Source organism: Rattus rattus, chromosome 15 (genome assembly GCF_011064425.1).
Source record: "Rattus rattus isolate New Zealand chromosome 15, Rrattus_CSIRO_v1, whole genome shotgun sequence".
Taxonomy (NCBI): Eukaryota; Metazoa; Chordata; class Mammalia; order Rodentia; family Muridae; genus Rattus; species Rattus rattus.
Genome location: NC_046168.1, coordinates 6,153,633 through 6,171,215, shown reverse-complemented (window position 1 = coordinate 6,171,215; position 17,583 = coordinate 6,153,633). Strand labels below are relative to the sequence as shown.

General features: G+C 45.4%; 1 pseudogene; it reads right to left on the bottom strand.

Moving 5' to 3' along the window:
- Positions 1 to 5,157: 5,157 nt before the first annotated feature.
- On the bottom strand, positions 5,158 to 8,886 carry LOC116884905 (annotated as a pseudogene).
- Positions 8,887 to 17,583: the final 8,697 nt, after the last annotated feature.

The window sequence follows — 17,583 nt, the reverse complement described above, 5'->3', positions numbered from 1 at the left end:
ACATTTGGAATGAGAGGAGGAAGCTGCCCCTCACTCCCTGAGTTCTAGATAAAACACAGTGGGTCTTCAAGTCTGCCTCTCCTGCAGTGAGGTATTGGGGTTGGTAAGTCAAGAACTACTGTATGTTTTCCTAATGGGCCGCATTGGTTAAGTGTAAAAAAAGACAGTGAACAAGCCATGCCCCAGTCATCCTGGTCCAGGGCAGGCTCAAGGGGGACCCTGTCCAGGTATGAAAAGCCACTAGGCTGCAAGGCAGGTCCATCTTGCCAGTAGTAAACTCACACGATCAGGTACTTGCACCCTGGGCACAGATCCAGGCTGTGGAGTGAAGATGGTCATTGGTCACACAACTCGGTCACAGTTACTGTTCTATTGCTGGGCAGAGACACCATGACCAATGGTGTAGAATGGACTTACTGGGGGCCTTGCTTACGGTTCCAGAGGGTTAGAGTCCAGGATCTTCATGGTGGGGAGCATGGCAGCAGGCAGGCAGACATGGCGCTGAAGTGGCAGCTGAGAGCCCACATCTTCTCCACATGTAGGAGGCAGAGAGAGAGACAGAGAGGGAAGGAGGGAGGGACGGAGGGACGGAGGGAGAGAGACAAAGAGAGAGAGAGACAGAGACAGACACACAGAGAGACTAGGAATGGCACTAGTTTTTGAAACCTCAAAGCCTACCCCAGTGACACCTCTGTAATCTTCCAAAAGCTCCACCAACCAGGGACCAAGTATTCACATCTATGAGCTTATGGGGCATTCTCACTCAGACCACCACACTCAGTAAGGGTGATGTATGCAGCAAAGAATGATGGGTAAAAATGATACATGTGTCATACAGTTCCTCCCCCAGATTGCGGTTAAGAGCACTGGCTGCTCTTCCAGAGATCCTGAGTTCAATTCCCAGTAACCATTGTGGTTCACAACCATCTGTAATGGGATCTGGTGCTCTCTTCTGGTGGGTCTGAAGACAGCGAGAGTATACTCATATACATAGAATAAATCTTTAAAAAGAAGTCAGTTCCTAAGACCCACTCTTGGAAAACTTCTGTTGGGCAGTTGGCACCCACGGCACACTCCCCTCCCCCTGGTGACTGATACAAATGGCTCAGGTGTCACCCTGGTTACATGAGGTTAGTTGTGACCTTGACTTAGCAGTTACTTTGCATAGTAAGAAGGGGATTCCTGTCTAAGTCTTGTAGAGTGGCAGGAGTGTTTTAGAACTGGGCAGAATGCTGGCCTGGAGCAGGTCAGACAGACCCTTCCGGTTCAGGGGAAGCTTGAGCCGTTTTGTCACTGCAAATCTGACAGTTTCCTTTCTCTCAAGGTCCCGTGCCATGCACGGTGAGTAACTTCTCCCACAGAACAGGGAGACATGGCATGTCCTAAGTGTAAACCTCTTGGGGTCTCTACTGCTGGCGTTAGTTTGGCTGCTTATTCGAGGCAGGGTATTACGTAAGCCTATCGTGGTCTGGTGCCTTCTTCCTGAGTCTTTGCTTTGTCACTGATGCTCCTGTCAAAGTGGGATCTGCCACTGGCTATCAGGGATCTTCGTCTGACCTTGCCTTTCTTCCCTTGCTTCCCATATCCCATCCTGCCAGGCCACACGGCCATTGCGTGGCTGTGTCGTGTTGGCTGGTGTGGCCAGACTAGGTGACACTGACTTTCTTCTGAATGGTGACTGTCAGAGTCCTGCTGGAAGCAAAGAACTCCCTGTCTGTAAATCTGAAGTGCTTCAGCTGGAGAGACGGCTCAGCGGCTAGGAGCCCTTCCTGTTCTTGCAGAAGACCCGGATTTAGTGTCAGCGTCTACATGGTGTCTCACAACCGCCTTTAATTCCAGTGCCAGGGAACCAATGCCCTCTTCTGACTCATAGATTTCCTGCATATAGATTGCTCAGACATAATTAATCAACGAATCAAAGTGTTAAAAATAAGGTAAAAATGGAATGTAATATATAAAATAAAAGGAATAATTAAAAAACAAATCTGAGCATGATTACTTCCATGAACTGCCTAGTCCCTGGCAGCTAGAAGAAGTCCTTTGTGGAGTCTGCAGCCTCCTCAGCTTCCTGACTGGCCCAAATGTCTGTTGTTCTTGGCCTTTGACATTTCATGCTGGTAAGAGACATGGCTCCAGATCAGCCTGTAGTTGTTCAAATCAGAAGTCCAAGGAGCTCTTGTGGCTCTTTTTGGAGGGCTCCTCTGCTGTTGGACCTGTGGTGCTATGGTGCTAGTCTCCTGTGTGGAGAGATGCCGCTCGGGATGCCAGGTAGCGAGCTGATGTGAATATGCCAGGGGGTATCTGCTAGGTCGTCTCGTTGGACAGTCCAGATGGTGGCAGAGTCTAGAAGTCTCTGATCCGCTCTGTCCAAAGGTGGCCTGCTGACAGCTTGAAGTATAGTGCCCTGGGTAATTGGCTTCCTCATTTAGTAATTTGTCTGCTTTCTTTCCCCTTCCTCTGCTTCCTCTCTTGTAAACTGATAGCCTCCTGCCCCTTCAGCAGACTGACAGAGCCGGTCTCCTGAGCAGAGGCCACAGGGCGGGGTGCCAGAACCCAGGTGGAAGGCCATTTGGAAAACACATACAGACAAACACTATGTGCCTTCCAGTGACTCCTCTGCCTGCTTGTGGAGACGTTAGCTCCTAACTGCCACTTCCCCCCATCTTGAGCTATAGTCCCCCGTCACTATTGATTTTTCTTTCTCCTTTTTGTCTGCCTCCTTTTTTGCCCTCCCCGTTTCTTTTACCCGTGCCCATTGCTTTTGCAACTGACCTAGTTAAAATTCAATTCAGAAAAGGAAATTATACATTTGTTAAGGTTAAGCTACCCTTTTCTCTTTATTTTCCTTTTTTTCATGTAACTATTATTTTTTTCCCTCTTTCCAAGGAAGCAAACTAAATTAAAAACACACATTTCTGTTTCATTCTGGCACCTTCCTCCTCTCAAATGTGTTTGTCTTCAGGTGTCGGAAGTCCCAGGACCCAACAACCCTGCTTCATTGAAAATACAGATACACCACTCAGAACTTTAGCCCTCGGAGCTGGAAAGTGATGTCTGTTTTCACTTAATAAGTCATTTTGTTTTCCAGGTGGAATACAGATTATTCTTGGACAAACTTAGGAGCAGACCTGCCCTTGCTGCTGGCAGGGTTAGGTCAAATGTCTGAGCCTGCTCTCCATCTGGAAGGGCGGTATCAGTGTCCACCCATTCACTGGTGCTGTTCCCAGATGTTGGGTCCTCTTGGTAGCATGGGTAGGGGAGGGGCTCTGCTTCTGCTTCACAGTGGGTCAATTGGTGCAAGATGGGTCCCACTGACCGGCACAGGACTATAACTGGTGTCCACTGTGCTCCCTCTTTTCTTGCTTTTGTTGTGGTTGTTATGACTTACAAGGGCTCACGCTTTGCTCTAGTGAGTTGTGTGGAAGCAGGAATCTGACTTCAAATCCTAGCTCTGTCAACTGGGAAGCCTTAGACAAGTTCTTCACCCCCTTGGAACATCAGCTCTCTCATAAGCTTCATGTGAAGCCTACACTCTTGTTTAGAGCCACAGTCCCAGCATTCAAGGTGTTCAAAAGTGAATATATTCCAGGAATGGCTGTAGTTGTTAAGAACAAGGACTTTGAACAGTGTTCAAATTCCCATCTGCTCCCTATACTCCCAGAGTGGGTGCTCGGGCCTGGCCTGTCACTTCACCTTTCCCATCCAGTGTCTTGGGGGAAAGGACATGGGATTTGTGTCAGTTTCCTAGGCTGCCACACAGCTACAGTTTTCACAGTAAACTTACTCTTTAAATTCAGGGTGCTGCAGAGTCATATTCATCTTGGAGGATGCAAGGAAGATTCTCTTGCTTCATGAAGCTCGTGGCTCTAGGTGGCCATCAGCTTGTGGAAAGTCCCTCTGTTCAATATCTTGAACTTCACAGCCTTCTTCTCTCCTATAAAATATTTGTCATTGGATTTGGTATGATTATGATAATGTCAGCTCAAGACCCTTAATTATATCTGCAAAGACCCCTTTTCTAAATAAGCTATCATTCATGGGTCCGCTGTGCCCGGATCTTTTTGGGTCCTGTTGTATGGCTATCGTGAGAGTCAGTTGAGTCAAATGTTTGTGATAAGGCCTTGCAGGTAGTAAAAGGGAATTAAGTGTTTTCCTGTGTGTTACAGAAATCCCATTATAAAATTTGAGATACATGTGTAAAATTGAACGGTGCCTGGTGCACACCCAGTCAGAGCTCAGGAAATTCAGTTGTTGGTTAACTTGGCAAACCACTGTGGAGGCCTACTGTGTGCCAGGTGCTTTGGTCTTAGAGCTCAGGAAATTCAGTTATTTGGTTAATTTAACAAACCAGTGTGGAAGGCCTACTGTGTGCCTAAGTGCAGTACTTGTATAACAAATAATCCATACTAAAAAGTGAATAATTAGTAGAGAGCACAGAACAGCCTTTCCCTTTGACCATGCACATCACCCGCATCTCACCAACAGTGTCTTGAGCAACGTCACTGGTGCCAGCCCTGTGGGTACCGGCCTTGTAGGCCTGGGATGCCCCAACATGACCCTAGGGAATGGAAGAGACTACAGAGATCAGCCCAGAACGGAGACCAAGTTTCTTGCTTGTGGTTTCAGAAGCATAAAAGATCAATTTTAGTTTTAGAAAAAGCCGAGTTCAAAGGTTTGCGGTTTGGTTTTCGAGGGAGCTTTTTGCTTTTCTAATTTGTTGGGATCTGGTAGAGGAATGAGGGCCATCAATCTTGCCTGAAACTTCAGTCAGTCTTTGTGTTTTCAGTGGTGTCCAGGCTGCTGGCCCGGATCAGGCAGAGCTACTGGGGCTGAGGCCCAGAACCCTGTGGGCAGTGGGCCATGGTGAGCACTCACCTCAGAGCAGCATTGCTGATCCCCGTTACCATGGCGGCAGCAGACTGTTCTGAGAGACCTGAGAATGAATTAAGTGGAAGGGAAATGGCCGGTGCCCTCAGAACAAAAACAAGAAACCGAAGCAAGTTTCTCAGGGTTTGTGGACGTCGTATTGGCCCCTTTGTCATGTTGTGCATGTCAGCGAGGGACATCTTGGTGAAAAAGGTTAGGAGGACCTGCCCTGCCCTTCGCATGGCATGACCTTCACAAAAGGAAGATTGGCTCCTACAGATGGAGGATTTTTCATGGCTGGAGGCTGAATGAGAGCCCTGTTGTGGGTGGCGACCCGTGTTCATCCATGGCAGTGACGGCTCGTTTTATCTTCGAGTGCAGTCCACATCTGCGGAGTATGCCCTGATGGGACACGGTGACCTGGAAACTCAAATTCTGTTTGGGAAAAGACTGTATAGAAAATAAACATGTGGGATAAAGAAACGAAGCGCAGGACAGGAAGGAATGGTCTGAAAAAGTAACCAGGAAAACCGTGACTGAGGGGCAGGTTCAGAAATTCTGCTGCTCCCGGGGCCCTCAGCTCTGACATCACTGAAATTGCTCAATAGAGACCTCCAAGTGGGCAGTTGCTTTTGGAGGCTGCCCAGTGCGCCCCCAGCTACCAGACAGAAGAGCCCTGACCTACTTTCTTTCTTTCCTTCTGAAAAGAAAGTTTTGCTGCTTGCTGTGGGGCCTTGAACAAGGCAATGAACTCCAAGGAGTAGGGGTGTGTGTGTGTGTGTGTGTGTGTGTGTGTGTGTGTGTGTGTGTCTCTCCCTGGCACTGTTTAGTATGTCAGATTGTCAGATTGCATGTGTCCCTCACAGAGATGAGCAAGCCTCAAGCCTCCACGGACTTGCATGGGGATAGGACCAAATAGATAGTTTGGACATTGCCATTGCTTCCTTTTGATTTTTCCACTCAGTGACTTCAGGCATTCTGATTCTCTACTTAGAGCTCTTTCCTGCTGAGAAAGAGGTAGGCATTATCTTTGTGTCCAAACAGAGCCGACAGTAACTCAGCCTCCCGACTTGGACCCACGGCTGTGTTACCCTTGCTGAAAACCAGGTCCATGGCTTTCCTTTGCATCTTGGTTGACACTGTAGAATGCTGAAGTCAGCATCCTGCCTCACCGTCCCCATATGCCGATCCCACTCTTCTCCTGCTCCAGCACATGCGTGCTTTTTCTGATCAGGTTCCTACTGCTCATCCCTCCCTAGGTCTCTGCAGAGTCCTCTCTTTGCGTTAGAAACTCTGTCCCTAGGTCTCACATGCCGACTGCTTCTCTGACTTGCATTCATGGGATCCTTTCTTAGATAGACCTATGCCACCATAATGTCCAGGATGTCCATCCCACTGGCCACCTCTTTTTGTGCTCTCTGCTTCATTGCTTCAGGTCTCTTGCTGCTGTTGGAAGTCATCAGATTCACTGGAACTCTAGTTCTGTCTTTTTTCCTTCTTATTTTAATTCATAATTAAACAATAATTAGTAACAGGTATTAATTAATATTTAATTAATGAGTTAATTAATTTTGAGGCAGAGCCTCATGTAGTCCGGGTTGACCTCAAGTTCAGTACGTATCAGTATGTAGTTGAAGCTGTCTTTGAACTCCTGATCTTCATTTTGCTTCTAGAGGATTTGGGCTGTGTCTATGCGCCTTCATGCCCAGTTCATATGGTGCTAGGGGAACCTAGAGCTTCCTGAGTACTAGGTAAGCCCTCTACCAAATGAGCCACATGCCCAGTCCTACTCTTTATTTAGACAACATCATACACATTCCATGCTAGCCTCAAATTCACTGTATATCCAAGGACCATCTCTAACCTCTGGTCTTCCTGCTTCTGCCTCCTGAGTATTGGGATCATAGGTTTGCACCATCATTCCTGGATTGAGCTGGTCATTCTTATTCATTGAATACATGAGTGCTTACCCTTTCTTAGGAAAGGGAGATTGAAAATCTCTAAGAAGTAAGCTTTCCTTAATCTCCTGGACCTAATTGATAGTCTCAGAGAGCAGGCTTGGCCTGTAGCTCCCTTCATGGTGATCACTGTGCTGGGGTGGAGTGTACCTAAGACTTCCAGAAGAAGGGATGCTTACGTTAACCTAACTGCTTTTGATCCCTAACTTCATGGAAAGTGACCTCTTGTCGACTTGCCATACAAACATGTAACTATTAAATCCTAACCTTTCCTCTCTTGTTCATTCCCAAGGTGTCATGCTAATTTCAAAATCACAACATGTTACAACTTGTAAAAGTCTTATAGTCTTGAGAAACTCCAACAACACTTTAAAAGCTCTGTCTCTTTAAAATATCCAAAGTCTTTCAACTGTGGGCTCCGGTAAAATCCAAAGTAAGTTACATACTTTCTCCTCTTTCTACTTCCAATTGGGGGCACAATTACAATCAGATCAAAGCAAAACCAAAATCCAACTATGTAAAAATGTGTCCCAACTCTGGGGTTCATGATCTTCTGGCTTGGACAGTTTTACTTCTCTGGTTCTGTCGTTGACAGTACACACAGCATGTCCAGTGTGCTCTCCTTACCAGCTGTTGTCCTTGGCAGTCACCTTACAGCCCTAGCATCTTTACTATCCTGGTGTCTCCATTACAGCTGGGGTTGCACCTCCACAGGCTTCTCTCTCAGGGATTTATAACTTCTTCAATTCTACAGTTTTCCTGAGTCCAAAACCAGTAAATCATGTGGGAGACTCTTAGACTTCACCAGGCTCAGCTGTTGACTTGAGACATCGTAGCCTCGAATCCCACAGCTTCTCCGTGCTGACTCTGAGGAAACACTTCTCAGAGGATTTCACCCCAGTGATGCTGCTCTCTTGTTAATCACAGCTGATTCTTCAGCCCCAGCTGAGCAGAAACCAGGGACACACACACACACACACACACACACACGCTAAAACAAAACACCAAAACCAAGGTATCACATGAATGGCTCTGAAAGAAGTTTGTGCCTCTCTCTGAAATTTATAAGCCAGGCTTCCAGCATCTACATTCCTCTCAACATTATCTTTCAAGCTTTCACAGATAATTCCACTAAGTTTTGATTGCTCAGTGACTTTTCCAGTTCAAAGTTTTAAACACGCCCATAGTCCTCCCAAAACAACATGGTCAGGTCTGTCACTGCAATGCACCACTCCTGGACCAACTTCTGTCTTTGATTTTTGTTGTTGTGCTAAAACACTGACCTGAGGCTACCTGGAGAGGAAAGGCTTTATTTGGCTTATATAACCCAGTCATAGTCCATCACTAGGGAGGTCAAGCAGAGGCCACAGAAGAATGCTGCTTACTGGCTTGTTCCCCTTGTTCTCTCTCTCTCTCTTTTTTTCCCCCCAGACTTAATTCATTTATTTTTTTTTTCTATTAAAAACCCTTACATGTAGCCACAGCTGGAGCCTGGGTCCTCTGTGTGGGACTCTGGTGTGGGATTTCACAAGATGATCAGTGAATTTCTGATAAGGAGACTTGGTGAACACAGTCTCTTTCCAGAGGTTGGGGGTCAAGTCTTAAAGGTGGTATCAAAGGTGGCCTTGGCAAAGTTGCCCAGGGTGGCAGGGAAGCCTCTGGCTAAAGTATAGCAGTCATCTATACTGGTCATCATCAGTAGCTTCTTGGGCACAGGAGCAGAGACAATGCCAGTGCCTCTGGGGGCAGGGATGAGATGCACCAGCACAGAGCCACAGCGGCCTGTCACCTTGCATGCGACAGTGTGGGGCTTGCCAATCTTGTTCCCCCAGTAGCCTCTCTGCACAGAGATGATGGAAAGCTTGGCCAGGAGGATGACCCCTGGGATGGCAGTGGCAACCTCCTTGGAGCACTCAACACCAAGATCAATGTGATTGTTGTAGTCCCCAATAGTGACAAAAGCCTTGAACCTGGTCCACTGGCCAGCCTGAGTCTGCTTCTGCACTGGCATGATTTTCAGAACCTCATCATTCAGGGATGCACCATTTGGTGTTTTCCCAAAGAAGAAGGAAGAGGAGGAGGAGAAGGAGGAAGAGATGGAGGAGGAGGGAGAAGGAAGGAGGAGGAGGAGGAGAAGCAGCAGCAGCAGCAGCAGCAGCAGCAACAACAGCAACCCTATGTCTTTCTTTCTTTGGGTTTTGCTGTTGCTGCTGCTGTTTTAGACAGGGTCTCTTTATACAATCTTGGTTGTCCTGGAACCCATTATGTAAACTGGGAAGTCCTGAACTCAGAGAGATCCACCTACCTCTTCCTCTTCCTCCCAAGTACTAGGACTAAAGGTGTGTTACAGCATCCCTGACCTCCTCATGTTTTTCTTTTATGTTTTCTCTCTTATATAACCCAGGACCACCTGCCCAGGGTAGGCCCCATGGACAATGGCTGGATCTTCTTTTTTCTTTTCTTTTTTAAGTTTTATTTATTTTATTTAATTTATATGACTACACTGTAGCTGTCTTCAGACACACCAGAAGAGGGCATCGGATCCTATTACAGATGGTCGTGGGCCACTGTGTGGTTGCTGGGAATTGAACTCAGGACCTCTGGAAGAGCAGTCAGTGTTCTTAACCACTGAGCTATCTCTCCAGCCAGGGCTGGGTCTTCTTAACATCAATCATTAATCAACAAAGTACCGCCCCCCCAGACTTGCCTTTGGACCAATCTGATGAAGACATTTTCTTAGTTGATATTCCTTCTTCCCAGACAACAAACTCAAAACAACAACAAAATAAATAAATAAAACCACCAGTGCAGGAAACTTTTTGTTAGGAGTATGCACATGCCCAAAAGAGAGTGATACCACCTGGCTACTCTCAATATGATTTGTTTGTTTGGATTCCAGGCTTGACAGTATATGACCTGCCCCCTCCCTGCTTTGTCTCTTTTTTTTTTTTTTTTTCCCCCCCGGAGCTGGGGACCGAACTCAGGGCCTTGCGCTTCCTAGGCAAGCGCTCTACCACTGAGCTAAATCCCCAACCCCCCTGCTTTGGTTCTTGAGATGGGTTTCTACTGTGTAGCCCTGGCTGTCTAGAAACTCATTTTGTAGACCAGGCTTGCCTCAAAATCATGGAGATTTGCCTGCCTTTCAGCCTCCCAAATGCTGGGATTAAAAATGTGCACCACCACCACCCTATTCTTGCCATATTTAGATAGGAAGGAAAAAAAATGTAGTCATATCTCCTATCTGCTAAAAGCATTTAGTTGCAAATAGCCTTTACTATTTGGTTGACAACACCCAAGTCTGCTGCATGATTAAATATTCTTTCTCATACTTTACTTAGGCAAACACTTAAGGAGTTAGCCTTTGTTAAGTCTTATTTCTCTTCTGTGTTGTCTTTTCTTGAAATGACTAACTTGCCCCGTTCTTCCCGAGCATTTCAGTGTGAAGTTTGTTCACAGATAACAGATTCCAGCTTGCCTGTGCTCAGTGAGACAGAGCATCCATGCTCAAAGTGGATTTATTACCCATGATAAGTGTAGAGGGTCCAAAGAAGTCTAGATCTAATTCATTATGAACTAGTCCATTAAGGCACAGAACAGCGGCCTGGGGTGATGGAGTCTTACCTGCATTGTGTCCCTTTTACATAGTGTCAAGAGACCCAGAAGGCAACTTGGCATGGGCTTTACACCTCAGGGCTATGTGAGTCCCTGGGAGAAAGCATTAGAGGACATCTTGTTTCTAGGTTGGAACAGGGCCCAGGCTGTACCAGCCAGCTCCTTATCACAGGCTGGTACCTTCCCAGCACTTCCTACAGCTATTGTGAAAGTACAAATGAGACAGATGCGGCCAGTCCAAGTTTACCCAGAGCATGGCCCTGCACACAGTACAATGATTAGGTTAGATCAGACTCATCAAATCCAGAAACGCTGTGCTCAGTATTTTCCAATTATAAAATGTTTCCACCTACATGAAATAGTTTTTCTCACTATTCAGATGAAAGTCTTGTCATGGTCACTTCTGAGCCTTAGACATGAAGCGTTGTTGAAGTTGGAACCTTTCCCTTCTTTCCATAAGGAATCAGTTACTGGGTGACATTGTGTGCATGCAGTTTAATAGACCCTATTGGATCATAACAGTATATAATACTTTTATCTTAACAATTTATTAGATAGCACTATTGTATACATACACCCTCCCTCCCTCCCTCCAAAACAGGGTCTCTAGCCAGGTTGCCCTTGGAACTTGCTAAGTATTAGAAGATGATCTTGAACATCTGATCCTTCTGTGTCCAATTTCTGAGTGCTGGGATAAGAGGTATGCACTACCATGACCCTTTCTTAAAACGGTAGGGGTCAAGTCCAGGGCATCTTGCATGCCAGCCAAGCACTCTGTTCAGTGAGCTGTACCCCAGCCTGTGTACACCTTTGAAACATGTTCTGACTTTATGCTCTACAGATTTAGCCGTGTGGAATCAGCAGACCAGAGATTAAGACACTGTTCTCTAAACAATTAAATGAACAAGCAGTACCAGTAGCAACACAGAAGAACTGGGATTTGTTTTTCATGCTTCTATGAGCTCTTAATATTAAAGTACTTAAAATATTATTTCAAATATAATTGATAAATACATCTCATTTTTAAAATGCTTGCACTTGCTAGGTTTTTAATAAAAGTAAGCTTCTTTTCATCTGCACACAGAACATTTTGGTGTTTTCAGTAAGTTGCTAGTTGATGTAAGTTCCCTCATGTCTGTGTCAGGTTGTATATTTCCTGCTGATCTGCAGTTCTAAAGGAGCCATGGGCAGCAACATAACAGTCTCCATGCCCCTCACTTGGTTGCATGTCTTCTTTATTTCAAGTCATATCATAAGGAGATTTAAATTTTTCATGTTGCCAAATTAATATACTGTTTCTTTATCCATTTCCCTTTTTGTTTTGTTTTTGAGATAAGGTTTCACTATATACCTCTGGGTAACTTGGAACTCACTAGGTAGACCAGATGACCTCTGCCTACTGAGTGCAGAAATGAGGGACATACTCTACTACATCTGCCTTTGTTGTTTTGTTTCCTGGTACTGGTTCTAGGGATTGATGCTAGGGCCTCTTGTACAGGAGATAAACATTCTATCACTGAGTTGTATCCCTCCACACCCTTTTTCTTAAAACCCTTTTTTAAATTAAATTTTAAGTCAAGGCCTCATTAAGCTGCCCAAGCTGGCCTTGAATTCTAGCCAGCTTTGAACTCTTTACCCATCTCAGCCTCCTGAGTAGCTGGAATTGGAGGTCACATACCACCAGGGCTGACTTCCATTGTATTTCTTATTGTTTGTTTAAAAGATTCTTTATTAGAACCTTATCAATATTTCCCTTTCTTTTCTTCCAGAGGAAATGAGTGGTTGAGTTTTCACAGATAAAATTTTAGTCATAGAGAATGAAAAAGAATTTTTTTGGTAAGGTATGGTAGAATTTAGTTTTTAATTTTCCTACGTGGGGAAAGAAAGGCTTGGCTCTTGCCCAGATCTTGATTCTACTTCGTGCCACCTTTCCTTGGTTGTTGTTTGCCAGTGTTTTCCCAGGAAGGACTTGGTAGCCATGCATCAGGCTTTCTCCTAGACCCTTCTATATTCCCACTCCTCTGCAACTTTGGCCCGGGATCCTTTTAGGTTTTAGATGCTGGAAGCGAGGTTTTCTCATACTTGCTCTGTATGTGTGTGGAAAGGCCAGTGTGGAGGAGTTGCCATCCAATGGATAAGATGCCAGAGAAGAGCCTGGTGGGGGTGGGGGGAGGCGGCTCAGTTAGTAAAGAGCTTCCTGAACAAACCTGAGGCTTGAGTTCCGTTCTCAGCATCCACATGGAAAGCCAGGTGCCTGCTGGCCATGGTGGTGCACACTTTCAATCCTAGCACTCAAGAGACTTTGAGTTCAAGGCTAGCCTGGTATATACATAGTGAGTTCCAGGACAGCTGGTTTTAAATACTGAGACACCCATCCCCCATCTCGCAGGAAGAAAAAGGAGGAGGAGGAGGAGGAGGAGGAGGAGGAGGAGGAGGAGGAGGAGGAGGAGGAGGAGGAGGAGGGAGGAGGAGAAAGAAGAAGCAGCAGCAGCACCAGCAGTAGCACCACCACCACCATCAGCAGCAGCTCCTGCTGCTCTGGGGAAATGAAGCCAGGAGAACCACTGGGACTTGTTACCAGCCAATGGTGCTTAGTCGGTGAGATCCAGGTTCAGTGAGACCCCATCTCAAAAAGTAAGATTGAGAAAGCACCCAACATCAACCCCCACATGGGTGTATACATACCCATAACATGCGCTCACACACATGTACACACATGCACATGCAGGCACACAGACACACTCGAGTGCACACACATGAACACACGTACAGAGGAACCAGAAAGCCAGAAAAGGAACATTACTTTATGCAAGAGAACACAAGCCCTGCTTCCCTGGGGTAGGATGGAAACATACATGAACATACAAAGGCTGCCCTGGTTTATTTCTTTTTAAACTGTAAGCACAGTGCTCTCTTCTCCTGTTCATTTTGAAGAGTCTTACTGGGATAACACTATGCTGTGCCTGCCTGTTGGGACAGCATCCTAAACCACACAACATACCAGGAAGTATCTATTTCTGCTGTTGCCTTAGCTCTGGGAAAATTCTAGACCCGAAAGTGAGAACAATGGGGAGTCTGGCCTTTAAATAAATGCCTCCCAATGTCACATCTAAAAGTCACTGTCAGAGCTCTCAAAGCTTTGAGTTCGGATAGGAAACATAATCTGTTTTTGATGGTTCTAGGGTTTGAACCCAAGGCCTTGCGTGCTAAGCCACTGTAACTTACATATCAAGCCTTACATTTCATGGATCTGGGAGGATTGCCTGATTATTAATTTTTTTTACCGGATTTCAGAAGAAATTTAAATGTCTAGGAGTTTCCTTTGCTTAGAGTACTGTTAGCTTACCTAAGCAAGCCAGAGGGGCAGAGAGTGATTACTGTCCCCAGATAAGGCCAGCCCCTGGGAAAGCAGCAGTCAACTCCCAGGAAAAGAGCCAGCTTTCTAGCAGGCTCACCTCTCTCTCAACTTATCTCTCTTGGGAAACGCTTTGCTGTGTGTTTGCCTGGTGCTGACAATGCCGAGTCCACCTCCCCAGCCACAGATAAAGTAGAGCTGTTTGTTATTAACCTCTTGGACTTTGCTCGGACACCTGCTTATGCAATTTAACTATCCCTGGTAGCCGGAAGCTGCCAGACGTGTGGACTATCTTCACATCCGTAACAAAGATATCGAGGCCAGTTCGGGTCACTGGTTTTCCAGTGCTGAGATAGATCTTAAAGTGGTTGTGGTCATATTAGCTACAGTGAGATAGCCAGAGTGGTCCTTGAGTACACGAATGGAAAGTCGGATGCATTAATGATGTTGACGAAGCCTGGAAGATTGAAGTGTCTTTGGCTTTGTCCTGCGTTTATTATCTTTAGAATAATCTATTCTATCTATTCAGTGTTATTAGAAGCAGGGCTGAGTTGGGTTTGGGTACGAGTGGCACCTTTGAGTGATAGGAAAGTCTTTCACAATTTATCATTAAAAGGATTGACTATCCTCTCACCCAGAGGAGAAGGCCCCATTAGGTAGGGCTTCTGCTGTCTATACAAAGAGTTAACATTTTACACAGGTGTTAAATGTAGACTCACGAGGTGCCTCTTAAGAATCAGATAACAACGGGATTTGGCTCTCACTGATCATTGCATAGTTAATGAACCAAGATAGCGAGTTGTATCTTTCCCCCTCTTTAGGGATATAAACAGTAAGAAGAAGAAAGGGAGGCAGCTAGGCAGCTGTGTACAGACGACTTGGTGAAGGTCTGCAGTTAGTGTACAGATGTGCCCTGGCAGCTCTGATACTAAAACAAAGGTGCTTCCTCTCTCTTGGTCCACCCCCCCCCCCAGGCCACTGTCCTCATCTTCCCCCATTCACAGTAAAAGTTCAAAACTGTGTCCTTTCTGCTGTCTGAACCCCCCCCACCTCCCTTAGCACCCCCCCCTCCCACCCAATGCAGGACTCTGATCGTCATCCGTAGGCAATGCCTGCCCAGTACAGACCGATACTTGGGCCTCTCTTACTGTCCTTAAACTCAGGACAGCACCTAACGCTGCTCCTCCTGATTGGGCGTCTCTTCCTGGTTCACTGGATCATCTTTGGCTTTTTCTGTGGTTGGGCTCTTCCCAGCTCAGAGTTTGGCTGATCTAAGACTGTTCCCAGCGCCTCCTATCTCCATCTTCGCTCAATGGGGCTCTTTCCTTTTCCTTCCTTCCCTTTAACAATAACAACAACGGCAATGATAATAATAATGATTGTTACCTGCTATGCTGGCAAGCAAATGTAGGGCCGTGACTAACCTCATCAACTACATTTTTAAAACATCACCCTGTTCTATACTGTGTATCGAGACTCCAGATCTGTAACTTTATCTCCAAAGCCCTTAACTCCAGAGTTCTGGGTCTGGCCACATTCTTGATGGTTTTTCTTTAATATCTAACTAGAGTCTCAAACTTAGAGATGTGCCCACTCCAACTGCCTAGATCGTTTGGAGTTTATTGAAAGATAAAATTTGCGACCCCATCCCCGACCCAGGAATGTCTTAAAGTCCCTCATAACCTCCAGTCCCTCAGTAAGTCCTGTTTATCTGACCTTCACACTCAAGTCTAATCCCTGTTTACCTCTCCGGCTCTCCTCCCTTTGTACGGGCCGTGTGGCCAACTCTTTCTTGGCACAGATTCCCGCTTCAGCATTGATGTCCTTGCTGCAGCCATTGACCGCTCATGACATTTAGTAGCCCACAGCCAAAATAACCTCTGTAAGAACGAGGTAAGTGCTTGTCAATCTCTCCACTAGAAAGAGGACAAATCCTTTCCAATAATATTAAACTAATTCTGCTCACATCAATTCGCACAGATAACAACTCGGGGTCAGCAGAGATAGATCAACAAGAGTTGACAGACGTGATTGGAAGGGAGTCTACAGGTACAAGGCTGGATATATCAAAGTGGAAGTGTTCAGAACACTCCGTAACTCTGTATAACATTATTGCAGCTCTCTGAGTTATACATGTATGAGACGGTCTCCGTGCAGGCCAGAGCTCAACCAAATCATCAGCTGCCACTTCCTCAGGGGACATAGAAGCAGGAATTTAAAGTCATTCAAATCAAGATCTTAATAAGATAATAGCACGTATGGCATGGAGAAATGTTAGAGTCTGAGACTATATTATACACTCCATTCTCATTCTCCAGGGCATAAGTGAAGAATCGCAGAGTAAGAACTGGAAAAAACGGGTTGGGCATTTAGCTCAGTGGTAGAGCACTTGCCTAGCAAGCACAAGGCCCTGGGTTCGGTCCCCAGCTCCCAAAAAAAAAAAAAAAAAAAAAAACCCAGAAGGATTAGCTTCAATTGTTATTAAAAAAAAAAAAGAACTAGAAAAAACATCTCAAGGAATTAATGATTTATGTTCTTTAAATCTGTACATTGAATCATTTGTGAAACCAGTTGAATAAGTAGAAATAAAATTCCAACTAGAATAAGTACAAATAAAACTATACTCACGTAGCACAGTCATCTGCAGAAAAGGAAAAGGATAAGAGAGAAATCAGAATGGTGGTGGACCTCCTTGTCACCAGACATGTGACAATGGGAAAACATAACTTCCAAGTACAGACATTTAAAATAACCACCTTCAGCCCGGAATCATTGCCTCCCAGAAGGCAATATGGTAAATGGCTGGCAGAGGCTTACAGCATGAGAAAAAACAGACAGAAAAATAAACAAACGAACTAAAATAGAAAAGGGGGAAGGTGTTGGAGAGGGGCATTTTTAGGTCAGTGAAGGGAAGAGCATTCCTGACCAGCTTCAATGCTACAAGACATGTTACAATGCTACAAGGTTGCAAAGAACGAGATTAAAGAGCTCTAACTCCTCAGAAGGGTCTGAAGAGTTTTGAACGTGGACTTTGGAACAGACAGGCCAAGTTCCCTTCTTTCTTTAAATGAGGGCAGTGAATGTTGTAATTTAGCATTGTTTATTATTTACAAAAACAGTTGCATGATGAATGAAAATAGAGAGAATGGGCTTTGGCAGGTGAATTGCTGTACTTTTTGTACAATAAATATTTATTTTTATTACACACGCACACACACACACACACACACACACACACACACACACACGTTTTGTCTGCACGTTTGTCTGTTTACCACATGTATGCAATACCCGTGGAGGCCATAGAGGACATTGTATTCTCTTGGAACTAGAGTTGTCTTAATGCTTGGAGGGAAAAGAGACTGGGGGCATTAAATGATAAAGTGCTAAGTGCCTTCATCCATTCTTCTCTCAGATTTCAGAGGTATCCCTCTGCACGTATCTGACACACAGGAGCAACCATGGTAGCTTCTCCTTGCTTTCCTTCTCTGAAAAACAATAAGTAAAGTAGTGACCTACTGGTCTTTTGTGGAGTAGGGAATCTGCCTGAGTTAGGGGGAAAGGGTGGTAGATGACCCTAATGGTTCAACCATGGCATTTAGGGCCGGGGGGTCCAAACGATCAATTGTTGAGCTATGTTTTAGAGGCTGGACCTAAGGAAATATTAGGAAAATTGGGGATACTGCCTGTCTTAGGGTTTCATTGCTGTGAAAAGACATCATGACCAAGGCAACTCTTAAATTGGGACAACATTTAATTGGGGATGGCTTACAGGTTCGGAGGTTCAGTCCA